The sequence below is a fragment of the Myxocyprinus asiaticus genome, chromosome 47, assembly GCF_019703515.2.
Source record: "Myxocyprinus asiaticus isolate MX2 ecotype Aquarium Trade chromosome 47, UBuf_Myxa_2, whole genome shotgun sequence".
Taxonomy (NCBI): domain Eukaryota; kingdom Metazoa; phylum Chordata; class Actinopteri; order Cypriniformes; family Catostomidae; genus Myxocyprinus; species Myxocyprinus asiaticus.
The window spans coordinates 15,385,813-15,413,429 of record NC_059390.1 but is presented as its reverse complement, the minus strand read 5'-3'; the positions used below and the strand labels follow the sequence as shown (position 1 = coordinate 15,413,429).

At 37.2% G+C, this 27,617-nt stretch overlaps 1 long non-coding RNA gene across 2 annotated transcripts; it reads left to right on the top strand.

Moving 5' to 3' along the window:
• The first annotated feature begins 14,025 nt into the window (after positions 1–14,025).
• LOC127437051 (uncharacterized) lies at positions 14,026–23,533 on the top strand. Of its 2 annotated transcripts, XR_007896511.1 has the most exons (5): positions 14,026–14,054; positions 16,254–16,369; positions 19,488–20,744; positions 21,375–21,546; positions 22,351–23,533. It is a non-coding gene; the product is annotated as an uncharacterized LOC127437051 (long non-coding RNA). The 2 variants fall into 2 exon arrangements; XR_007896512.1 differs by lacking the exons at positions 14,026–14,054; positions 16,254–16,369 and having other exon boundaries at positions 17,047–19,619; positions 20,623–20,744.
• The last annotated feature ends 4,084 nt before the right edge of the window (positions 23,534–27,617 follow it).

The following is a 27,617-nucleotide window of genomic DNA, read 5'->3' as shown; positions in this document are numbered from 1 at the left end:
AGCATAAAATCAAAATGTTTTACAAAATCCGTGACAGCGCAAGGATCACCGAAGACATCTTATTCTGTTTCACTCGTGCTTGCGTAAAATCAAAAAGTCATCGTCAGAGGGAGAAACTTTAAAGTTTCGCTATTTCATTATTGAGATGCTTGTCTGATAGACCTTATTCACACTAGTGCTATCTTTGATTTTGAATGGGAATGACAACGAGGCTGTGAGGGATAGTCTTTCAGTGTCTTCAATGTATCTGTATGTTTGATCTTCAGAGATCAAAGTACTGCAGTTTAAAGTGTTTTTGGATCATTCCACTGACAAAACATTGATAAAATATCTGTACAAGAACATTCAGTATACAAAACTCCAGACAACATGATTGTGGAAAATCAGATGTGATCTAGGAGCTTTATACAGCTTTATACCGATTGTGCTCTGAAGAGATGGTAAGTCTATCCTTCACAGCCTCGTTGTCATTCCCATTAAAAATCAAAGATGGCGCTAGCGTGAATAAGGTCTATTGTTGAAAAGACTTGCAAATACTGAGAATGTTTTTCTGACGCACGGGACTGTTCCCTCCGTGCTTGTTTCGGGGCTGGTGTGGTGCTGAAATGTTTTGTATTAATGCACTGAAATGTTATGTTCTTGTATCAAGTATTGTTATTGTTGATAATATTTGGATTTTAGCGAAAATATTTTGATTTAATACCCATAAGCTGTTTTATGAGGTGGGGTTGAAAATATTGAAAATGCGATCCTTGACTGTTTTCATTTGTGTGTTGCAAATGTACAGACAATGCAAATGAGATTCATTTTCTTGAAAGTTTAGGTTTGAAATCTATTACTTGTCAATTGAACATGAATTGGTACATTTGAACTGCATGTTTTTGTAAATATGCAAGTTATACAAAAATAATTATGTTTTTATAAATATTATTAAATAAAAAATGTAACATAGTCAACAAAATCTTTAAAAGCACATTGCATTAGTTGTGCATAGATTACCCACAAAGAGGAAATTGAGTAAGGGGTGAACAGTGTGAGTGCGTATTTGTAATCCTGCACCTTGGTAGAAAGGAGAAAAAATTTTGTTCCTCGCCACCTTCAAAGTCGCCCATCCCTGGTGTGGAACATCATTTACAATTAAAAACACAACTCGCTTTTGGCGCCACTCTGTGGACACCTTGAAAACTGAAGCTTGCATGTGCACATCCATTCAACAGGCTTCCAACTTAGTCCACAGGGAGCAATGAGTCAAATGTCACATATTGGAAAAAGCACTGACGGATTTAAGCAGCAAAACTTTCAACCTACTGTGAAATATGAATATAGATTCACAGTTAACCAAGATTTGATGCCACTATCATGGCAAAACATTTTCCAACCTCAAAAAAATTATAATAAGAATAAAAGGTTTGCCAGATCAAGAAAGTACTTTTCAGTTTTATGTGCAATATGCATTAGATGGTCAGCAGACGGACTGTGGGCGGTCCATCTGAGGCTGAGACTAGGCTTGACATAAGATCATAAAGCCCTTCCTTGGTGGTTACATACTGCATTAGAAACCCAGGTGTTCCTCAGCATTAGGGTAATACCGCTAAGCTTTGATACTCCCAACAAGGCTCTCTGACCTCAGACTTGGTCCATGGATCACTTTATAAACAAGCCCAAGAGTCTAAATGATTGTTTAACCTTTAGGGTGAATGTTAAAAGAAAGCAGAAGTGGAAACTCTAAATTGGCGGTTCGTTATTGAGGGGATTGATGGATAAATGTTTATGTGGCCTCCACTTACCCATATACACACACTCACATACATAAATACACACACACAGAGTTGCACATAGTGCAGTCAATTAGTCCATTTGAAAGCTAAAACATTTGTTGTTTTTTTTGTCTGAACTGTTGAACTAGAAAATTAAGCGTGATATTTCCATTAGCTCATCATGAGGGAGGTTAAAGTACAGACTGTCTGCTTTAATTTGAGAATATTTGCATTCATAAACAATAAACCATGTTGAAATTGCAGTCCTTTGAATAACCGTAATTGGACAGCTGGCTTGCTCGGCTGTCTCTTGACCAGGTGTGTGTCATTACAAGGTTAATACACGTACAACAGAGAGTGAACAAAAGGTGCTGTGTTGACTTTAGGTGTGTCATTGGAGTCTTTTGTTGGTGACTTTCAACAAATGTGTCAATGCCAGTAAAGAATTAAAGGGTTTACCACAAACAACAATGTAAGTCGTAAGGCCTGAAAATGATGCATTCAGATGTTTATTCAGACATGTTACATAATATTCAGCCTAATCTAAGCACTTCCTTGCTGAAAAGACCAGCTTAGATGTGGCTTAGGCTGGGTAGTGCTGGTTTAGCGCTTGTCTAAGAGCATAAATCTTTTTTGCCATATTCCAAACAGTTGATTGTCACTTTTCCCAAACAGGTGGTCTGTCCGGAACAAGTTGCCCCAGTTTCTTCCCTATCCCATCAGAGAGTAACACTATCAACATGGTCATTTCTTTTCAAGGGTTTGTGTCATTACCTCATTCTGTCCATCTAGCACTCAGGGCCCCTGCCTCAGTACTACAGTAGTGACACCAAAGATGGAAAACATCTTATAAAGGATCACATGTCCTATTGTTTTCTATTTTCATCTGTGCTGATTTCAGGAGCGCTTCATAAACAGGTGGTTGTTTATAAAGTAAGTCTGTTGGAAAACAATCCACTTCTGTATACAGTACATTGCTGACCTGAATGCTTATGTAACACTAGATCAATCCTTCTGCATGACTGGTCAAAATGTTAAACAGTCCTTTACTGTCTCCTGTTGGTTTATTGGGAGAACTTCATCTATTTTAACTGCATTAAAGAAAGCTTATTGCAAACTGGAGTGGAGTGACAATCCTTGCTTTATATTGATCATGCTGTTCCCTTTGCACTCTACTGTATTTGATTTGGTGTTTATTTTAATTCAGTTATTTCAGATATGGTAAACAGAGATGGGCTCAAATAATTTTAGATGAACAGTTCACCCAACACAGTACCAAAGTAGTTTATTGTAGAAAAGCAAACAAAAATGTCAATAATTTCAGACATTGATATTTATTAATATTAGGGTACAACGGGGCTAAAGGCTCCATTGACTTTATTTTCGAAATACGAAATAACAACACAAACTTCCACAGCACTTTCCTAAACACCTGCGTGTGGAGTCTAAAGGTTGATTCTGATGCAATTTTATCTAATTTTTAATATATTTTGTAGCTAATGAAAATCCCTGAAATTAACAAATTTCTTTTGAGACAAAATACTTATTTATATATTTTATTTTGTTTAAGGTCATTAAATCAAACATTTTTCAATAACTGTCCAATAAGTGTAAGGATAGTATTTCGGGTAAAAAGCCCCCCTTTTGCAGGGGCTAAATGCCCTTATTTAACACATTGTTTTTTCTTAAAGTGGGGGAATAGATTTGTTATGAAAAATGTTCAAAGTGGGCTCTCATTGACTCATCCAACCATAATAGAGATTAGTTTGTTTATAGAATACTTCAGATGTAATGAAATGCCAAATGTGAAATGGTTGACTTTTTTCTGAAGTAGTTATTTTGAGTAAGCATCATCTTAATTTATTACTCAAAAAAAGCATCTTGCTGTCTCAAAATTATTTGCATTAGTTGACAAATTGTGCACTATAACTATTGCCCCTCTATCTACACGATATCACTTTAAACTCCCTAGGGGCTTTTTCCCCAGAATTTTAATCGAAACAACCTTCTGTTATTATTTCTTTTCTCACAAAATTATGTTGTTCCATCAATTTTCATTAAAAAGAAATCATTTTACTTTTTTACTCTGGTACATTTTGTGACCAGAAAAAAAAAAATGTCCTGAAGGGGTGCCTTTAGCCCCGCTGTACCCTACTATGCACAATAGGCCAACAAAAAGCAAAATTATTAATGCACAACAACAAGAAATATAAGAAACAATTTCTCCCCCCTTAAAATCCCATTTATTTTGCTATCATTTAAGGTCCATGAAGTTACTACAGGGGGTCTGTGGACTGATATTTAAACATGTAGATATTATTAATAATGAAAATATTCTATTTGTTTTAAAATATATTTGTATATAGGCTAATGTGTTGTATAGCTTTTTATTTATGGTTGACAGGTAATGCCATTGATTAAAGTTATTATGAAAGTACTGTATATTATTATAGATATTATACACTGTTGCAAAAAAAAAAAAAAAAAAGGTTTTTTAAAAGGTTATAAAAGGCATGTTTATATTTGCCTGGGTGGGGGTATCTGGTTCAGAAAATGTAATAATAATAATAATAAAAATCAACCCTGATTTAGAGATCTAGATTCAGAGATATCAAGTAATTTTTACAAATATCTGTATGAATTTAAGTCAAAATAAACTGTATGATCTTGTAGGCCACTGAAAGCAAAACATTTTGTGACAGCTGCCAGGATGGCTCTCACAGACCCAAAACTTAAAAGTACAGTATTCATATATTGTATTTTAATGTTTAAGTAATATTTGAACTTAGTATTTGTTGGACAAAGTTGAATAAGCTTTCTTTGAAAATCTTCAAAACATCATAACTTTTTAAAATCATAACTTTTTTTGAACCTTTGATTGTACATTTATTTATTTATTTATTTATTTTACATTTTAAACATAATTAACATTTAAAAAGATGCAAGTAGATCAAATTATCAGGACAATTTTGCTAAATTAGGTCCCAAACATACTTCACGCAAGTACGCAAATGCAGACACGAATCCAATCCAAGAACAAATTATTAAATCCATTACAAAAATGTCAGATGTGCATGTGCACAATTTTATTTTTACTTTCTTCTTGTGCATCGTGGGATTTAGATTTATCCATGTGGCTCGAGTCTTCTGACTACGTTCACCAAAATTCGTTCAGATTCATTTACTGATTCGTGCATTGGTTTGTTAATTTCTAGCAATGCCAGAAGGAGGCGACAAATGACCGTCTTATATGAAATAAGTGAGATAGTAGATTTTAAGTACTGTAAGAACAAAGCAAATCTCTCATTTCCCTTTAGTTTGTGAACTGCTGAGCATGACTTTTATCAAAAGACAGAAATAATGACCTAATAACAATTATTATGAGTTTCAGTAACGTCCATACATTTTCACATATTAAAATGTGCATGTTTACAAATTTACTGACTTCAGTAGAATGTTTAAATATTATAAGAACAAAGAAGATCCATCATTTTTCCTACAGTTTGTCAACTGCACACCAACATCGCAGTTATAATCCAGGAGCTGATTGTGATGAGGAGGAGGGCCGGGCCGGGCCGTGAGGACACATGCCCAGCCCTGAATCGGGCTAATCAGTTGGGAGGGGGATAAAGATGAGCCAGAGGCACCAGTTCGAGAGAGAGAGCCACATGCAGCCACTGTGTGTGTGCGTGCGACGTGAAGTATTGACATATTTTCATTGATGGGGTGGGGAGCTGTACTTGCATGTTTTGATTACTGGAGGGGTTACCTCCCCAAAGAACGAGAAATTAGCATTTTTGAAAGCAATATTCTAAAATGAATGGAGCTGGGTTGATTAGACTGTCTGACAGCCTGTTACGTCCAAGGGTTGTTTTGACTCACCTGTGATTGGCTGGATGATTGCTCAATCAGCCCAAAGTAACAAATCCCAGAGAATTCTGAAACATACTAAATACACATTCAGCCTTTGGAATTGGTGTGGATATAGCCTGAAATATTGCAGAGGACTGAATCACCTTTTTTAAAGAGTGTGCGGGGCATGTCCCCCATGTCTGCCACGGCTGCTACGCCCTTGATTTTATACATGATTTTTCTTAATCTGTGAGTTAGTTTCACACAGTTTATGACCAGGCTTATCTAAAATCCTGAATAAAGTTGTTATCAAATGCAGGCACAGTGTGAGGCTCTGGAACACATTCCCATACATCTGTCCTGGCATTCATTTTCTACAAGATTCGTTGTCCAGTTCTCTGCTCTACCCAGCCAGCTCACGCACTTGTCCCTAGCTGCTTGGTGGCGACAGTGAACATCTTAATTTTATTACATTTTGTCCCCTAACACTAAAGCTGTAGATAAAGCTGTGACCCATAAACATCCAATGGGGCACACAGTGGTGGTCAGAACTAGCAGAAGTGAAAAGTAAAGACTAGTTTAACTACTGCACATATAAACTGGCCAAATAAATTGTCTAAATCAATGTTCAGGTCACAGCATTCACGCCATAACCACATATTCAAAATAGTGGTTGATCTAAATGGTTTTTGCAATGCAAAATTCATTAATTTCATTCATTTATATCTATTCAGCCCCAAAGTTTATCATGATTCTTCTTCCAATGATATTATGCTTACCTTGGACATACCTCTGTGTGTCTGAATCTGAAGAAATTGTAAGGTCAAAGGTCACAGACCTTGTATTAAACCACTTGTCATTGTGTCAACAGTGTGTAGGCACCAGTGTTTGCAAAGCCCTAGCAAATAGTGTCAATCCCAAAGTGAATCCTGACCTTTGACCTCTCTGTCCAGTATGTGTCCATCTCCTCTATCCCGAATTGATCCATTCGATTCTTCTGGAGCTTGTGTGTGAGTGAGAAAATTCACGCAATCATAAGTGTCTTTGAAGAGCTATTTCCTAGGAGTGTTAGTGTGGAATTTGCATTGAGCTGAAGGAGAGTCTTTAAATGGGTCCATTAGTGCATATGTGCATCTGTTTGTTTGTGTGTGTGTATAACGCTGAACTGCTTTTGAGTCCGACTGAACAGTCAGACACTGTTTTAGAGACAGTCTACGCAACACAGGAAAGCAGCATGTCTTCCAAATCTCCAAAATACAAGGATTTTTACATCTGATGAATGCCAGGTACTCATCTTGAACACAGTCAAGGTGAGCTCTGCCTGTGGACCAATCTCATAAAAAATCTTCAAGACTATCAGTTATGGCTTGGAAATGGAAACCGTTTAGATGCTTCCTGGCATCTTCATTTGGGTTGTCAGCCATTTTGAAAATGTTTATTACAGGTTGATTGCCGTAGATTTTACTGCAGACAAATACATTGAATTAATCAGGTTCTCGTATTTTAATTGGAACACTGTTTTTTTTTTCTTTAACCATTTTTTATCCAAAAATTAAAACACTTGTGCTGGATTTTTGGATTTCTGCTGTGCCTGTACACACATACTGTATGTTCTTCAGCCAAGTAAGTGTAATATGAATTTAAGTCATTATAAAGCTATTTTATGCAATCTGTATTTGCTTTTGCTTAATATAGTTTATTTTAAAAAGGTGAAGTACAAAATCTTTGACACATACTCATGTAAATTACATTTAAGTAATATATAGATGTATTTAAATTATGAAAACAATGGATGTAAATTGTCTTTATGTTTGATTTTCAGTGCTTAGCCACATATTGTAAATCGTACCTACTGAACATTACCGACAACGTAACATTGACTTTCCAAATGTCATTATATTTAAATAGTTATAGTAGTTATTTCTGTGTAGATCGTAATGTGTTCACAAAGTTCACATAGGTGTGTGTTACCTGTTGTAGGTCTAAATGTGTCAGTCCTACAGAATGTATCTGCAGATGGAGACCTTTGGGTAGAGCACAGACTTGAGTCTCTCAACACTGATGGAGAAGAGAAATGAAGAAGAGATCACAGTCCAATGGTTGGAAGACAAAACAGACACTGTTTACAGTAAGAGAGATGGAAATGGCATAAAGAAAACAGGAAGTGATATAAAAAAGCAGGAACTAGAAGAAAAAGAGGAGGAGCAAAATCACAAACTAGATGTAATCCAAGAAGACAATGAGGTGGAGCAAATTTCAGCTGTACCCTTTCTTTCAATGTGGAATACCATCCATCTACCAGCTGCTCAAACTGTCAATCAATATACGTCTCCCCATACAGTGATCCTTACAGTGACCAGTGCCTCTCATCCTTTCCTTACCGAATCAGTCAAACAGTTTACTCTACCACCTTCATTACAGTCCACATCTCAAAGAACAGCAGCATCTGCTGAGATAACATCCATCATAACCAGTGTTTCACTTGCACCTGTAACTACAACAGCAGAGGATCTTACTAGTAAATGGAAGCAGCACAACTAATGAAATCAAAGTGGAGCTCCATGTGATGAACAGCTCTAAACCCCACCAGCTGGAGGAAGTAAGTGTTGGTTCATCAACGATGGCAGCAAGGGCAGGCCCCATTGTCAAGGCCCTGCCTAATACTGTAGTGGTCAAATCTAAAACTAATAAAGCTGGCAAACAACCCAAAGACAACTTGACACTGAAAACAAAGAAAAAGAAGCTCCCAAAGAAAGACAAAGGAAAGGAGAAAAAGAAAAAAGTGAAAAAGTTAAAACAGGAGAAGAAATTGGAGCCAACAACTGCTTCATATTTTCCATATTTTGAAGATAATTACTGTCCCTCAGAATGTTCCTGCTATGGGAGGTACTATATGTGTTGCTATAACTATATTTACTTTAACTTACTTGCTTAGCAATATTTTCTTCAAACTGTTGCTCCAACATGACAGTAGTTGGCTTGAAAGAGAAAACTAACCGTAGAAGCAAACAGTCGACATGAATGTCTGCATCATTTGCAGAATGTAACACATGCTTGCGTCGTGTTATTAATTGCAGTCTGACACATTTTGGAATGCAACAACGCATGAAATAAAGCTTGTGTAGCATTTGCGTTCACATACTTGCATAGAGTATGTTTCGACCTTAAGTCTTGTTTTCAGAGAAATCTAACAAAATGGGTTGTGCTTTGTAACAGAAAAGGTCTCTTGCTCAAGGGAAAGGAGGAGGCAGGACCCGGAATAACACTCCCGAAGACTTTAATTCAACATAAAACACTGACTTCCAACTGAACATAAACAATGACGCACACACACACAGATTCGTTTGTCACTTTCTCTCTCTCTCTGGTGTCCCCGGCTCCTCCTTTATCTCTCTCCCGCTGATTGGGCAACTCAGCGGCAGGCGTGCATCCTCTCGGCCTGGCCAAGCCTTCCTAACGGCACGCTGCCCACCCAGTCCTCAGCCACTGCACTGCCTCCTGGCGGACGGCAGCAGGCTCCTCCGTCTCCTGGCGGACGACAGCGGGCTCCTCGGCCTCCTGGCAGCTGGCAGTGGCTCCTCCGTCCCCTGGCGGACGGCAGCAGTTCCTTCACCTCCCTGCAGATGGCAGAAGGTCATCTGTCCCCTGGCAGACGGTAACAACTCCTCTGCCTCCTGGTGGATGGCAGCGGGCTCGCTTGGCAGGTTTTGTTGCTTGGCTGAGGTTATTTTTGCCAGATTTAAAGTGAAGGAAAACCCATTATTCAGAATCTGCCGAGGTGAACTGTAAGTTTGTAAAGCTGTTTCTCTTTCACATGGGACTGTGCAGTCAGTCCAGGCCAATGACACCAGTTCCATGTTTTAATTTTTTTATTTTAATTTGTTTTATAAGAAAAATGAATAGTCAATCATCTGCAAACAAACTTGTTTAGTTTAAAGTTTTTGAATGTTTCCTTACATGATTTTATTCAATCAAGTTGAATTAGGGAGAAAAGTATACTAGGTATTTGTCTTTCTCCTGAGAGCCACTTGTACTTGTTGTATTCACCAATAGATGTCAGAAGAGTATATTTAAAAAATCTCTCAAAGTACATAACTTTACATTATATTTTTCCTGATATTTCTCCTTGTTGTTTTAAAAAGGTTTATTTTTCTTTTCTACATTTTAGCTTCAATTATCTCAAAGCAGTGTTGTAAATGTGGTGGTTAAATATTCATATAATTTAAAATGATGGTTAAGTATTCAATATACAGTATAGATTACTGTTTGATCATTGGGTTTTCAATGACAGAACCTCCCAGTTCTGCATATTTGCTTACATCCGTGTACCAAAGTTCTACTTAATTAATTTCATGTGAAAAACATAAGCAGAAAACACACACACACACACACACACACACACACACACACACACACACACACACACACACACACACACACACACACATGTTGGTGCGGCTATCCTTATGAGGACTCTCCATAGACATAATAATTTTTATACTGTACGAACTATAGATTCTATCCCCTAACCCTACCCCTAAACCATTTAAAAATTAAAAAAAAAAATAAAAAAAAAAACATAGTTTAGTATGTTCTTTTTAAGCAATTTAAATTATGGGGACACTAGAAATGTCCTCAGAAACCACATTTATAGCATAATATCCTTGTAATTACCAGTTTGTAACATAAAAAAATGTCCTTGTAAATCAACCAAACCCGTACACACACACACACACACACGCACGCACGCACGCACACATGCACACACACACACATATAAACCCACACAGGTTTGTTTCACTATATAAGTGAGGACATCTCATAGACTTCCATTGATTTCATAGCAGGTTAATGATAGTTTCTATCCCCTAACCCAACCCCTAAATCTAATCATCATAGAAACCTGTGCACATCAGTACATTTAAAGCTAAACATGATTTGGCTGATTTATTTGCCTTTTTTTTTACTAGTGAGGACCACCTAAAATGTCCTCACTACTGGGTTTTCAACAAGTTTCACTATATTAGTGAGGACATTTTCAAAAATGTGGCTCTCACAAATATAGTGAAACCTGTACACACACTTTCAAACAGGCACACATTATGTACCTGCTCTAGGTTATGACAAAATTTCACAGAGTGCTGCCAAAGTCTTGTGGTCGTTACTTTCAATTAAGTGAGACTACTTAAGCAAACCATGCGAATGTGTGTAAAAGGAGAATGAGTAAGAGAATTCAAAGAAAGAGAGGTAAAGAGGGGGAAAATGTGACAGAGTGAGAGAGAAATGAGATGGAAAGGAAGCATACAGCAGCTTCATGTGTAGAGTTGGTGAATTCCATCTGTCTAATAACGCAGGAAAGCTACGTGGCACTGGAGACAGCTGCAGAGAGAGAGTGAGAGAGAGAGAGAGAGAGAGAGAGAGAAGGAAAGAAGAAAAGGAGAGAAGACAAAAAAAGAAGGATTTTGGGAAGGTTAAGGACTCTTCCAGCACCTCCCCACAGTCCAGCAGGACCCTGACCCCTATATTCTTGCTTTCTGTCTTTTCACTCATCTTTCTACGGTTGTTACTGAGCGGTCTTACCAGAACCAATCAATTTTCTGTTTTAATGAATTACTCCCTATATAGCTGTGTTGTTGTACAAAGATCATTTAAAAATCACTATCAAATACAACTGCTCTATATGAATCCAAAAAACTAAAAAACTAAAAACTAAATAAATCAAGAGAAAAGTTGATTATAAATAAACTCATATTTCATTCAACACTGAAATGTATCGACTAAAAGTCCAGTGTAACTAGGTTTTTTAATGCTTTTTTTGCAACATGTCAAACTCATTAACATTAATTGAAAGTTGAGTCTCATGCGTTATACAATTTAGCGTGTTCTGGTCCTGTAATCATGCTCACATAAACAATGGTGAGCGCGATTTGGAGGTGGCTATATTCATTATCTCTCTAGACAACTTTTAGATCAATTCTACAATCCATGAATCAGGTGTGCATGTGCTTTTGTTTCAGTCTTGGCCTCATGTGAGGATTCCTAAAAGGGTGGGGCAGGATTAGATAAAATAGGAGGTATAAAAGAGAGAGAGAGAGAGAGAGAGAGAGAGAGACAGACCAAACAGGTAATCTGACTCTCGTCTCAACTCGCAGACATCTTTAACTCATGAACCTGGTCTGGGTTCAGATCACTGTACAACCTATACTTTTGCCTGAGGTTGAAAATGAAGTTGCTTGAAATAATCTCATGCCAGCAGATAGCCTCGAGATATTTAATGTGATGCATAAAATCGGTAGCAGCAGTGTAACAACAGAAACCTGTCTGTGGTGCTAACGCTAATGCTAACATCTGTGATTCCCTGAGGATTCAGTCTGGCCTGTGGCTTTTAATGAACAGAAGGCCTGAACTTAGTGTCCAGAATGTCTGCAAACAGAAGGGCAGGAAATTAAACCCCACCCAAAAAAGGGAAATTAATATATGGATAGAGACAAAAATGCTGACCAGGCCTGTAAACAATAAACCAGATCAGAGCTTGTCTTGTAAGTCTGTTATGGATCATAGGAAGACATGGAACTGGGATTCTAGGAAAACTGGCAACTAGTATGTGCAAAGCCACCTCTATTTTCATGATTTTTATTGAAATTGCTAGAACATTTACCAGAACTATCACTGTCCGAGTCACACTGTGGTGGAATGAGCTTCCAACTTCTATTTTTTTGTCTCCTCTTACTCTCTTTTTTCTACTTTCCACATGCACACTTCTGCACTACTCTGTTGTAATTTTGAAATGTGGTCTTGCAAACTGCTAATATTGGGATTTACATACACAATCTTATCAGTTCAGTCATAACAACTCTCGGAAAGATTGAGGATATTGGTCTTGATGGACTAGATGCTGCTGCTGCAAAGCAATACGGGGAGACTTGCTACTGCTAGAAAATATACAGATATACTGAGTTAAGCATGTGGACATGTTGCTGCTGCTGCACATTTAGACAAAATGCAAGACATGCTGAATCGAGCATGTATGACATACTGCTGCACAAACAGACAGACAAACAATTCCCATGTAGCAGATCTAGGCCAACATGATCTCATGAGCATGCATATGTATTCTTAGGTAAAGTTTGGTTCTAGCAAACATACATTCTCTTACGTTTGCATAGACATAGAAACGTACAATATTGACAGCATCTAAAACGTCATCATTTTATGCATTAACACTGTTTATCCAACATTACTGTTTGTACTCTTTGTGTGAGGAATAGACCCAAATTCAAGCCTTTTACTCAACGATCTCTGTCTCCATCCGCCGTAGTGGCCCACCATAACCGTCAACCCGCATTGGTTTCGTTTTCATTATAAATGAATTGTCGCCTCAAGAAGCACGACACAGGTTTGACGGCAGTGACATCATTGGCTCTCATGTGTCTCGTGACTGTTTGAGAGATGCCGTATTCTGCGATGTATATGTTTGAATGAGATTTGGCAGCGCCGTTATGGTGTGCATCAAGAGAAGATTTCCAGACATTTAGAACTTAAATTCCACTCTCTGCCTCACACAAAGCTACTGTATGCTGCCAGGGAGCACACCGGATGCATCGTATCACCCTTTGGACTACCTTTGTACAGAATTTTTCAATTTTTCTGAATAAATTATTGTGATTAAATTTAGCTGCCTGTTATGTTTTTTATATGCTTAATAATTGGATATGGTTAGCTGTAGGAGTAGAGGTGGGATTAGCGGCTGTAATATAAATATAAATAAATATATTGTAACAGAATATATTGTTACTGTACATACTGTACATCTACTTGTTACATGTTTTTATATTGTTGAAAAGTGGTTATGTTTAGAGGTTGGGGTAGGATTAAGGGATCTAAAATATTTATAAAACAGTAAAAATGTAAAAATACATTTATAATAGATTTGTGTATTAAAATATATTTGTAATGGATTCGTCAATATTTTACGTTTCTAAAGCTGTAAATATTAAACAAATGTTTATGTTTTAGATGCTTTCAAAATGTCCATATTGTACGTTTTAGTGTCTATCCAAACATAAAAACATGTTCGTTTAAAGTTTACAAATATTAATGTACAAATAGCTATGTCTAGGAATCAGATCAGGATGTCTAGACATTTGAAGCTGGGGTGGAGGTGGGTTTAAAAAAAAACTCTCGCAGCGCACTGAAGAGAAACCAGCTTATCTGCAAAAGTGAACATTTGAAATGTTAGACAAAGAGAGAGACGCAACTTGATTGGCTACCCGATTACATGTCAAAAGACCAGTCAGCTTACACCATGTGAGCTGACTGACATGTCACATGTGACCGAGCCAATTGGCTAACAGATAACAAGTTCAGCTTGCGCCACATAGAGTGGCTTGGCTGAACTTTGGTCATTTGTGCTGTATAAGCTTACAACGTGGAAGGTCACATACAGTAAGTGCTTTAACCAGTGTTCTTTTTTGTTTGAATTTAGGGCATAAACAATGTAAGCAAAAAACGATGGCTAGACATAGATTTTTGCCCATTATGTGAACACCTTTACCACCTTTTTGATCTGATGGCTAGTTCAGTGTGCTCATGTCTTGTGCGCATGTCTGTTAAACATTTTGACATCAAAACTGGAGAAAAAATGGATAATTTCCAATGTAGACACAATTTTCTTTCCATGAAAATGCACTTATTGTTGGCTCCTGTAAGATAAATTTATTGTGTTTTTCCTCAAGTCATTTAGGAAAACAGTGTCTGCTAAATGGCTAGATTGGAATCAATAATAAGGTTTTCAATATATTAAAACGATATTACATGAAGCATGAGGTAAATACTAAAATAGTGACTGTAACGTGTGAAAAGCCACTGTTGTGCATTTCTAGTTTATGATGGCTGTCATCAATTGATCATTGTAAAGTGTAACTTTAAGTAAAAATGAGAATCCTGTTTTGTGCTGCCATCAGTAACTCAACTTTCTGTCTACACCTGTGGATAAAACTTGTGTGTAATGTTAATGTTTATATGTTTGTTAAAAATGGATAGTTCCAAGTCACTCTAAATTCTGATTGGATGAGCTGTGTCCGAAGTGGTCATACAAATCGAATAAACGCACATATTTGACCACCTTAGTGCTCTGTTAATGTTGTTGGCAACCGTAAACAGTTAGGCTTATGAACTAAATTATTTGGTGGAACAATTATTTGCAAGAATACATTTAACTATTAATTCAATCATTGCCATTTTTTGTATCATATTGCTGTATGTTTTATTATAGCAATAAGCCACTCGAAGGCATGTGTTACAGTGATTTTACCATGGTTATAGGAATTTAAGGGACTCTGCATCACATCATACCTAAGAACACCCATTACCCATGGTAAAACCATTGTAATGCACAACTTCTCATGGATTATTGCTTTAATAAATCAGTTCATGTTTGAAGTAAGCTGATTTTATGAATGTGTCTACAGCAGGGAGGAAGTACTATAGAAGTGTCAGAACAAAGGTTTAATGCTGCTATGAGTTTATCAGTTTTGAGAGAGAGAATGATTAAACATAAACTAAGTCTCTAAGAGTGAGAAAAAGAGTAGAGGGTCATATTATAAGACACTGTTATTACTGTAACTGTAGTGAGGTGGCGCTTGAGTCAGTGGAGAGTAAAGGGAGAGAGAGAGAGAGAGAGAGGAGAGAGAGAGAGAGAGAGAGAGAGAGAGAGAGAGAGAGAGAGAGAGGAAAGAGCGAAGGAAGAGAAAAGGGGAGGTGGCAACAGAGTAAGACAGTCAAAGAGTTGAGGCCAGGACCATGGGAGCCAGACGGACCTCTATATGCACACCTCCCTCACTTATTTATATAGAAACATATATTTGCATTAATATGTCTGTACTCACATTCCCAATGTCTCTTTATCTGTCTTGTCTTTTCATCTAATTTAACTCTTATCGAAATGGACACTTATGCAATCATACACATAATATTTTTGCAGGCAAAAATGCACACACACACAGCAAACCAGCTAATGGATCTCTCTCTCTCTCTCTCTCTTTCTCTCTTCACACATACATCCTTACAGGCTCCACAAGAGGGCCACTGTGTTTACTTTTCAGGAGTGTAGACCACAGGCATAACACATGCAGCTTTGCTCCATTATTGCTTATATACAAATGCATGCAAATATATACATATGCATGTAAATGAAGCATAAAAAACTGTGGAAAAACTAATTGCAGTTTTCTCTGCACTAGTAAAATTCAAGCGGGCATACATGGTCAAGCCACTCCTTCTATCTTCTGCACAGCGTGTGTGTTTGTGTAGGTGCTAGAGGAGTGTGTTCCTGCAAGAGTAAGTGTATGTGTATATGATGCTTGAAAAAAACTCAATGGGTTGTCTATTGGTTCAGCTAAGGTTTTATATGATCTTTGAAGTACTTTTGTCTATTTTAGCTATTATAAGTTATTATCTAATTCTACTCCCAGAAAAAAACACACACTTTGATGATTTAAACTGTATAATTAAAGATGGCTTTCGAAGATATTTTGTTTAATAAACAATAGCTTGATTATACCATGATAATTGCTTGATAATACCATGCTGTACTCAAAATATACTGTATAATTATACACTTAATGTTTTATTGTCTATCCTCAGATAAAGCCAGGACCAGTAGCATATTCTCCAGCAGAGTGAAGTTTACAAGACTAAGAGCCATAAACACTGCCCTGCCCTTTCCTTATAGGGTCAGAGGACAGGATCCACTGTTAAAGGTAAAAGGTCAAAAGTCGGTACACTTTTTTACTCCCAGCCTGGTTGTATCACTAAACGATATGACTAAACGTCAGGATTATGAGTTCCCTGAGCATACAGGTGTCCTTTTTAGGGAAAAATGTAGTCTTTATTAGAATTCCTCATTCCCATTTCCAAAGCGTTATTAGGCTGTGTATTTTTAAGGAATACCACCCTAAGGAAGACACAACTTGGAAAAATGGAATTGAAAAGCAAAGCTGGAAAAGAATATAAAACAATAGAACGGAAAAGAAATTCCATTATAGACTTACGTTAATGGAAGGATCTGAGTCATATCTAGGGACAAAAATGTCATAGAGACTTGGGGGAGGGCTCTTTTTACTTTGGCCAGTAAGTAACCACCTAGCAACCATCCTGAACACCCCAGAAACATCCTAGCAAAGCCCTAGCAACCACTCAGAACACCTTAGCATCCACATAGTAGCACCCTGGGCAACCACCCACAACCTAGAATCATGATGGCAAGTTTTGCATGGGCAAGAACCACTGACATTTTCTCCTGAAAATGTACAAGTCTTGTTATAAAATAGTCTTGTGCAATTCCTTTTTTTTTCTTCTCACAGTCTGTCTTGTTTTTTCCTTTTCCCTGATTGGATGAAACATATGGTGTAGGACACAATGTTTCCTCCTAAGCAGACGTTACCTAAGCTCTCCAAAGTCTCCTGGGTATGTCAAATAGAATTAGGAGGGTGGCTTCATTAGCTGAGTGGGAAATGCAGGCGTGTGCTTGTGAAAACACTGCGCTGGTTTACCAATGCCACTAGCACACTGGCATAGCGTTCATGACGCAGCTTTTCTTGCCTGGAGATGCTCAGTAATGTGAACTCCAGCTGTGGCAGACCAGTTTATAAACTTTACTGTGCTGTTTGGTTGTGAGGAGGTTTACCACACAGCGCATTCAGTGATTCATATCTCTCCTCACAACTTTTACATCCTGTTCAGTGTTTCAGTCGATGACGTTAAAAGTCGATGAAATCAAAGACTTTGTAAACAAGGACTGATTAGCTGCAATGAGTTTACAGCTCCTTTTAATTGTGCATTTTGAGGTGTAATACAACCTCTAATGAAGTTTTCAGTAGCTTCATGTGTGTCTGTTTGGGCAAGTACAAGTCTCTCAGAAGAAATCAGGATGTGTTCCAGGGGATAATTATGCTTTTAAGCATAATACTTTCTTGTATCACACTGAGGCAGCCTGAGGGGCTCTTCAGTGACTGTGTGTGTGTGTGTTGAGTCATCTTATGGGCTTTGATATCTGATCTGGCATTTAAAGGTGATTTTGGCAGACACTTCATTTTTCACCTGGCCTCCAGACATCTCTGTTTGATCTTTCTGTATCTCTTTTTTATTTATTTTTTTATTTATTTTTTTGCCTCTGTTTCCTTTTACTTTGTCCAACCAGCCCGTCACAACAACAACTCATCAACCAATAGAATGAGTTTGGTGATAGATTTTCTGTTTGTTTGACCAATGGCAGATGAGAGTGTTTTGGAAATTTTTTTTGTCATTTAAATGACTGCTCAGCTCGTTGATTCTGACAGTTTTTCACTTACAAAAAAATACCATAGTAGAACCATGGCAAATATCAAAGTTCCTTTGTAATATCATCTGATATACCATGAAACAGTACCACCATGCTACTTTTTTGTAAGGGTTCCAGCATTCCTCCACATCAATGCCCTTTTTTTAATGTTCTGATTTATGCAATTGTGTATTGTTTTGTTTTTGTTGATTTGTTTTGTTTTGCATTGTTGCTATAAAGAATAATCCTTCTTTGAATGAATGAATGAATTAATGAATGAATGTTGTTGTGTTTGCTGTGTCTTGTCTTATTTTGTTATGGTTTATTTTGTTGCCATCATAAACTTTCTTTGAATGAATGAATAATTTAATGAATACATTTTTTTTATTGTTGCTATCATTAATTAACTTTCTTTGAATGAATGAATGAATGAATGAATGAATGAATGAATGATGAGAGGGGAGCTTAGAGCTTGGATCGGGTCTGCTTGAGCTCCTCCAGTTCATTGTATACAGAAAGCCACATCTGATTACCTTCATCACTTATTAGGATCATACAGTATAAACGTGAACTCATTAGGCTGAAGTTGTTCGGTTAATTGATCAGGTGTTTAATTTCTGTGTTAAAATATTGAGCTGAACTGCATGTTATTTATTTGCTCTCTTCCTTTGTGCTGCTTTTTGTACATTGTAAATCTTATTACAAATGCCAAATTGATACTTAATTTGGCTGCAACCTGAATCACCAGAACAGTCGCTCATGTCAGATGAAAAATTGAACAGAAGCAGATGTGATGTGTGTCGATATGAGATCAGCCTCAGGAAACAGAGCCAAGTGCAGAGGAAAGTAGAGCCAGGAGTGTGCTTAGGTAAGCAGGCAGAGGAGTCATTCTGTCAGAATAAAGGGTACGGTCGGTGTCCATTTGTGATCACATAGGGTACAGCTTATGTGGTTGTACCCTCACTGGGTCAAAGTTACACCTTAAGGCACTAATATGTACCCTTTAGGGATAGATAAGGTACAAATACATTACTGTCCATCATACGGTCTATGTATGACCATTTCACCCAAAAGAGGTACAAAATACTGTGATCAAATGATTTGCCTGGTGGGGGATGGGGTGGTTCAAGGCTGCCAAAGCCAAACCCTTCAAGTGCATGAAATTCACTTCATTGTCCCATACGTGATCTCAACAATTCAATAAACATGCATAATATATATATATATAAATATAAATATTATATAAATATATAAATATTTATTTATTTTATTTTTTACATATAAAACAAATTCTTTAAATTAAATTACAAACAGGTTTAGAAACAATGCCATTTTATCCCATATATAATAAACAAGCTGTTTCTTTTAATAAAATCATTAAACTTTGGATCTTTTGAATGTTTCATTGATTCAAAGGAAGAGCGCAAACTTATGCACTATTAATACAAACTTTTTTAAACAAGAAAAACTGAAGAGCTGTAAGTGCAACAAGTAATTTCACAGTTTATTCAAATTTGTCCAATGGGATTGACTCACCGCGCGTGCTTTTGTGTGGGAAGTTTGGGATGTGTGTGGACCGACGCTCGCAACATGATGATGGATCTCTGACTGTCGACGGAGGATCTTCTCCTCAGGTTAAAAGATCCTGCAAGTCACTGAAGCATCACATAAATTCAGAGGAACATTTAAATGTAAGTGTTGTTATAATTGGTATTTTGTTTGTATTTCATGTATTTGTCCAATTGTTATGTGTTTGTAGGTAGTAATTTTTGTTGAAGGCCACTGATGAGTTTGCGCATGCTAACCAGATTTGCTCTCCCACCAGAATACTTATTTAATTATACAGGCTTAAGAAAGCCAACATACTGTTTTCCTACTTCAGTTTAGTACGGAATAATTGACGAGGGACCATCTAATTATTGACAATTATTGCACACCCAGTATTGGTAATTGTGTTGTGGCCGTTACGCATAAGGTTTGCATTCATTTTCAACAATTCGACGTTTGAGACAATCATTTCACTTATACCAAAGCTACTACACCTCAAAACTTTTTTTTCATGTTTTCTTCATTTAAACACTTTAGTCTGTTGAACTGCTTTCTTGCACCACGTATTTAGCATGTAACGGTACGTGTCCACTAGTGCGGAAGAAGTCCGCGCAACGTCTCTCACCACGCCGGGGAGCTGGGGCCGGTTGCATCAGCTATACGTATGTTACAACTTAGCCTAGTTGTGGCGTAAATGGGCACTAAGTCGCAATTTACGCACTACTAAATATTTGAGCATTGCACCATTCAGTTTATGTAGGATGTAACCCTACGTATAAACTAAATATTTACGGAAGCCTCCGACCAGGAGTAACTGTTGGAATGACATCAACGAGCTCATGTTTTGCGTGACAGAACTTACGCACAGCTGGTGCAACCCTGCCCTGGTGGTTTGGGCCGGTGTACAGCAAGTGTGTATCGGCTATGATTGTTTTCCGTCCACGAGCAATAATATTATTTTTAATATGCGCGATTACAGTTGGAAAGATGCCAGCGTTAATTCCGAATGTCCAAAGTATTAAAAAACATTGTTGATTTATTACACTTTTGCTTCCTCAGCTGCAGTATTGTCACAATAAATCCAAGTATTATGACATTTATTGCCTGTAATCCTTGGTCAGGCTTATGTTTCTCTGTTTTTGTTAGCATACTTGGTACCAATCTCTTGGAGCGTCTGATTCTCGAGGAGGAGAGGAGTAAGGAGAAATTGGGCTCTGTCATGCAGTCTGAAGAAATTAAAAAGAGCCTGTCACAGGTCTGTGTCAGGGGTGAGTGGATTGCTAGCCAAGCGCACAATAATGTTTTACAGGACATATATTTTAAGTCTTAATTTTTATTTGTATAGTGCTTTTCACAATACATATAGCTTCTAATCATTGATGGCATTAATGCGCTTTATAACTGAAGAGTAACAGAGTATCTTTGAGTGGTCGCAAAATTTAAGTTCAGATGGGAAAATTTTTTGTACATTTTTATTTTTTTATTTTTTCCCTTTTTCTCCCAATTTGGAATGCCCAATTCCCAATGTGCTTTAAGTCCTCGTGGTCGCTTAATGATTCGCCTCAGTCTGGGTGGCAGAGGACGAATCCCAGCTGCCTCCGCGTCTGAGACCGTCAACCCGCCCATCTTTTCACATGGCTTGTTGAGCGCGTTGCCACAGAGACATAGCGCGTGTGGAGGCTTCACGCCATCCACCGCGGCATCCACGCTCAACTCACCAAGCGTCTCACCGAGAATGAACCACATTATAGCAACCACGAGGAGGTTACCCCATGTGAATCTACCCTCCCTAGTAACCAGGCCAATTTGGTTGCTTAGGAGACCTGGCTGGAGTCACTGTTTGTACATTTGAAATTGAACAAATATTTTCCTCTGCACTTTTTATTTGGCCTCAACAGGAGATTGCTGTCATTGATGAGGATGCACCTTTGAGGGACATGCAAATATTTTGCATGTACTGTATGGCAAGATGCTACCAGATACCTTGATTGTTAAAGACTGGATGCAGCAAACGGTTTCATGGCGGAGAGGAGATTGAAGATGGAATGACTGGTGGATAAAAACTCCAGTGTAAGTAATATCACAGATAATTTTGTCATTATCAGCTTACAATACATGTTTGATTTCAGTGTTGCACCTGGAACACTAGGTTAGAACTACATTGTAAAGACCAGGGGGACATGAAAATGAGAGGGGCACAGAATTTTGCTGTCACTTGGGCATTTTAATATTTTTATATTGATGAAAAGTTGTTGAATAGTTTACACAAAAAGGAAAATTCTGTCTTTTACTCACCCTTATGTAATTTCAAACCAACATGACTATTTTCTTCTTTGCAACACAAAAGGTGACTTTCTGGTGGCAGGACATAAACCACAGTAAAAGTATTTGAAATAAAAGGTGCAATGTATTCCAAGTTTTCTGTAGTGATATGATCACTTTGATGAACAGAACATAATTTAATTTGATATTTACTATCAAATTAAAGCTGTAAAGCTCTGAAAACCTCACTGGTTCTCACTGCATCCTGTGAACAAACTTGGAATATAGTTTAAGTAGCACTGATTTGTTTTACGTTTTTTTTTCTCTCTCTCTCTCTTTTTGAGCTTTTTCTAAGTCATCATCCACTTACATTATGGTCAATAAACACTATGAAGATTTCAAACATTCACCTTTTGTGTTCCACAGAAGAAAATGAAATACAGGTTTGGAGTGACATAAGGGTCATACTTTTCATTTTTGGGTGAACTATTTCTATAAGACTGGTGTGACCACTTTAATATCAAGTTAATGTGAATGATTAACTTTTCATTACTATAAAAAAAAATTCAGTTATGTGATGAAATTGACCGAATCCTTTCATCAACTGTCCAGTGCTTCAAGGAGGGCTTCACAATTACTGTGCATGAGCTTGCAGCAAGAAAAATCCTTCTGGCCAAAATATACATTGAAGCAAGAGAGGAGATGCTTGCAAAAGATCTTCTAGGCATTTACTTTGGCACTATTGCGGATTATATGAGTAGTAAATATTGTCAAACAAATGTTTTTGTTTCGTCAGAATGATGTAATACTGTTACTTTTGTCATAGCAAATTAAGTAAAGCTTAAGTAAACCATGCTTGTTGCATGGTTTTAATACTGTTCTAACATTATATTTTCCTCTTACAATGTGATGCCGATACACCATATGAAAATGGCTTTCACCAGGATGGTTCAAGTCCTGATCAAATGGATGGTGTGCAGGGAATAAGAATCAAACAGGGGGTAATTGCAGCCTTCAGTGCATACCTTTTTAACATGACACCCTATAAGAAAAATATGCTCACTTCCTGCAATGTGCTATTGCAAAGATATGAGTCAAGAATCATTCAAATATGTCCTGTGTTCCAGAAGAGACTATTAACACTGAACATTTTAAATTGTCATATTAAACTCACCCTCATGATGTTTCAAACCTGTATGACTTTCTTTTCTTACGTGGGGTCAGAAAAGGAGATATTTGTAATGAATATCTCAGCCCGCCCTTTCAATGCAATGGCAGTGGATAGAGGCTCAATTTAAAGCTTAGAGGACCCAAAAGATGTCATAAAAGTAGTGCATGTGACTTGTGCGTCTAATTTCAAGTTGTCAGAAGGCATACAATAATTTATTTTTTGTGAGAAACAACCTGAAATGAGAGAAGCTCCTTCGAAGTGGTTTGTGTTCACGTGTTCATTTTGTTCTTTTTTTTTTTTTTTAAGCTTTAAAGTGAGGTACTGTTAATAGCCATTGTGTTGAAAATATAGCCTGTGATGTTCATTAAAACCTCTCCTTTTATGTGGTCCTAAAATGTATTTTTGGGTGAGTATTAAAGGGTACTTAAGTTCAAATGAAACGTGTAGTAATATTTTTAAAGCGAAATGGCTAAAAAAAAAAAAAAAAAAAGTATCCTACTGTATTTGATGACAATTTGTGATTCTGAGATTTTTAGTGTTAATTCTGTGACATTGTGAACAAAAATGTGAAAAATTTGAAATTATTGAATGTTTCATGTTATTAAATAAATGTGACTGAACATCAAGTTGGCAGTTTTTAAAATGCTTTATTGAGGACAAATTTGCCATTCATAAGGTACAAAATGCTTGTCACTGGGGCAGTACCCTTAAAAGGCCAAATTTGCACCTTTTCCAAGGGTATGTTATAGTCCAAGTTAGTCACCAAGGCTGCATATTTGCATCTTAAAAGGTACAAGCTGTAAGGGTACGAAAATGTACCCACAATTAAGGGTACATGAATGTACCTTTGAGGTTTCTGCCCCAATAACAAGCCATTGTTCCCCTAAAGGCACAGATTTTGCACTTTTTTTCTGACAGTGATCTGTATAGATGTTAGTTACACTGCTAGCATGATTATTTAAATGGATGAGTCGGGACACATATACACAGGCCTATCGTCTTTCACATGGTAATGTGAAACAAAAACAGAAGATCTATAAATCTAATCAGTCAGTACTTTTGTGTTAGCAGCACAGCCAAATGTACAGTCATTCAAAGATTCCAGAATCCATGGACACATCTTGGTCTGAATGTTGTTGGATGGAGATATTGCTGAATGCTGGAAGTATATTATGTGTGACATATGTGTTACAGATCCTTTCTGTTTCGTGAAAGTAATCCAGTGTTGCAAACATTATGAAATCAGACTCTTTGGCTGCAGATTACTTCTTCTGAGCCTTTCAAACTGTTAAGATAAATCAGTGGCCAGTTTTGAAGCAGCTGAATGTTTGTGAAACAGATGTGAAATAATGTTGCAGGTTTGTATTCCTTGTTAAATTAATTTCCACTTGTCTTACACCAACATTTTCTTGTGAACCTGGAAAGGTGTGCTATTACTTTTCTGGTGATTTGACCACGTGGCCAGGCTTAAGGGGCAGCCACACTACACTTCGCACTCCATTCAGTCCCATTCAAACGCATCTGAATGCGAGAGACTGGAAACGCAAGCTCATGCAAAGAAATTTTGTATGACGCTACATACCAAAGTTCAAGCTTGATGAACTCTAAACCATGAATTCCTACGATGTGAGGACGCGTGACCAATAGAAGATCGAAACGTCACACCCTGACCACTTGGCTCAATGCAAAGAATACATATTTTAAAGCTGCGTGTTTAATTGTTGCAGGAAAGCCAGTAGACAATATATCTTAACATTTTTAATATAATATTATTTGTCATTTGTGATGTTTTATTTACGTACACCAGAAGCCCTCCCATGTGACATCATATCCTGGTTCATTGTGTTGTCCGGAAAAAAATTTGCATGCTCAAAGCCTAGTGTGACCATCCCTTTACAATTTTCAACTGACGGACGATAAAATGTGTGGAAAAATTCCTGTAGACTTACATTGAAGAAGAGACCTAAGCCATATCTAGAGACCAGAATAAATAGAGTCTTTTTAGTGGTTGCAGAGAGCAAGCCACTGGCACTGATCTCTTTTATGAAAATGTTAAGTGTTCAGCGAAAAATGGAAGCAAACTGTAAAGCAAATGCCCAAATGTCCAAAATAAACAGGCTGGGCTACCGGACTGCTGTCATATTCTCTGCAGAATGATGATTGGAAATGCATTGGGCATGGCAGGAGAGCCACAAGAGAGGATCCACCTTGACATCAGGAACTCATTCATCTCAGACAGAATTTCATGCACCGAAGGCAGATTTATGGGTGACAGTAAAGTCAAAGCAGCTACTTTTAGTGTTGAGTCAGTCTTACTCTAGACATATTAAAGTGCCTTGTGGCTTTGGCAGTGCGATTTGCAGTTAAATTTATTGTTACTGTCATGAAAGGCTGAAGACACTTTAGGCTTAGAGGCTCGACTCTTGATGACAATCATGAGAAAAGGAGAGGGCAAAACTATTGTCAGAAAAATCTACTGATGTAATAATCATTCTTTTCAACATTTTATCAGGTGTAGCAAAATGTGATTCTTTAAAAGCAAGTGATTTTTTGTTAAAAACAGTATCTGGAAAAAAAAATTTGTTTAATTTTTGTTAGATTTACTAAAGCAAAATTACATTAGATGTGATCCTTCAAACCAATGTGATCCTTGTTTTCATTTTTTTTTTTTTTTTTCAGACTGGTTTTAAAAATAAATCTAAGAAGATTTTGTGAGGTTTGTGCATAAATAGCAATATTTTCTGAAAAAAGTCTCAGACAATATTGCCTCTCAATTAAATGTATTTAATAAAAAAACATTTTTTTTTATATTGTTATTGGAAAACAACACAATAGTACTGATTAACAAGATTATTATTTTTGTTTTGTTTTGCAATGGACAAAAACTGGCACCCATAATGACTTTCCTCTTAGTCTCAAACACACACAAAGACACACAACTAGACCAAAACAGGGGTAGTGATGGCCAGGCAACGAGGTCTGACATATAATGTATAAAGGAAGTGTTTCATCTGACACTCAGTGTAACCAGGCATTCTGGGCGGCCATCACAGAGAAAGAACTGAAAGCTCCACACTGCTCCATTCAGCACAGCGTGGAAGAAAGATGGTTGACCTTCTATTCAGTCAAACTCTCTGACACTCATGTGGCTATTTAACTCTGTGCTGGATGCACTTAGAAGCATGGTGGAAAATTACTCCCATAATGTTGTTGGAAATATTTTTCTGAATTAGTTAGACCCTTGAGTTATTTGTTGCCTTTCATGTTGTTAGACTTCTGCTTGGCAAAATGATGCCAGTTTAGTTTCTCTGAGCTTCAAAGCAGTTTGTTAGGTATGATAAGGCATGTCTTTGAAATAACTATGAAGGGAAAAACAACAACAGAATACTGGCTCAAGATATCTGGTTACATTTGACCACTTATTCAAACCTTAGACAGAAGAGCTGAGCCAATGTCTCGATAAAATCAACGAGATTGCTGAGCTCTGGGAACAATAAAGCGATGGGAATGTTCATTCATGGCAGACAGAAAGAAAGAAAATGAGAGCGAAAAGGCAACATGAAAAGCTCATCATTTTTAAAACACAGTAATGGAAGTGTTACGTAGTTGCATTCAATAAATATTTGCTAATGCTTTCCAATAAAATGATGCATTTGCCTCTAGAGTATGTCCAGTTATTTATTTCAGCTTCTCAAACTTAGTCGGTCAGTCATTGTAGTTCAGGAAATCTCTGCCATTGTCAAAGTGTCCTGTGTATGGGACACTGGCACCGTTCTACAGTCTTTTAATGCCCTTGAACAAAGCAATTAACCCCTGCTTGCTTCTCATTGAAGTTAAAAGGAATAGTTCACCCAATAATTAAAATTCTCTCATTGTTTACATACCCTAAGGCCATCCCAGATGTGTATGACTTTCTCTCTTCTACAGAACACAAATAAAGATTTTTAGAAGAATATCTCAGCTCTGTAGGTCCATACAACGCAAGTGAATATTGGCCAGAACTTTGAAGCTTTAAAAAGCATGTAAAGGCAACATAAAATATTCCATATGACTCCAGTGGTATAATCAATGTCTTCAGAAGTTATATGATAAGTGTGTGTGAGAAAAATATCAATATTTAAGTCCTTTTTTTACTATAAATCTCCACTTTCACTTTCACTTCCACTTCCACATTCTTCTTCTTTTGTTTTTTGGCGATTCGCATTCTTCGTACATATCACCACCTACTGGTCGGTGCTGGTCAAAGGTAGAGATTTAAAGGTGTACAGTTTAAAAGAGGACTATTGAGGATGATGTTTTCTTGTCGTTCCTTTAAGCTCAAATGGTAGAGCATAGTAATGCCAAGGTTATGGGTTTGATATTCAGTAACACAAACTGATGCATTGTATACCTTGAATATAATTGTAAGTTGCTTTGAATAACAGTGCTGCCAATTTCATAAATGTACAAGTCTTTTCGTTTTGATGTGTATCTGAGTGTGGACTGTGTGCTGAATCTTTTCCCCCTCTACTGGCCCTTTGCTGACCAGCCAGACTCCAGATCTCCCCTGAATTCGTACATTCCTCTGGAATTGCCTAATACATTTTCTGGGTGTGTACATAGTATTGTGGACTAGAGTGTGTGTTTGTTGGGGGGATGCAAGTGTGTGGGTGTGTTTATGTGTTTATGCGTTTGTTTCATTTGTGATTTGTGTATGTGTGTATGATAG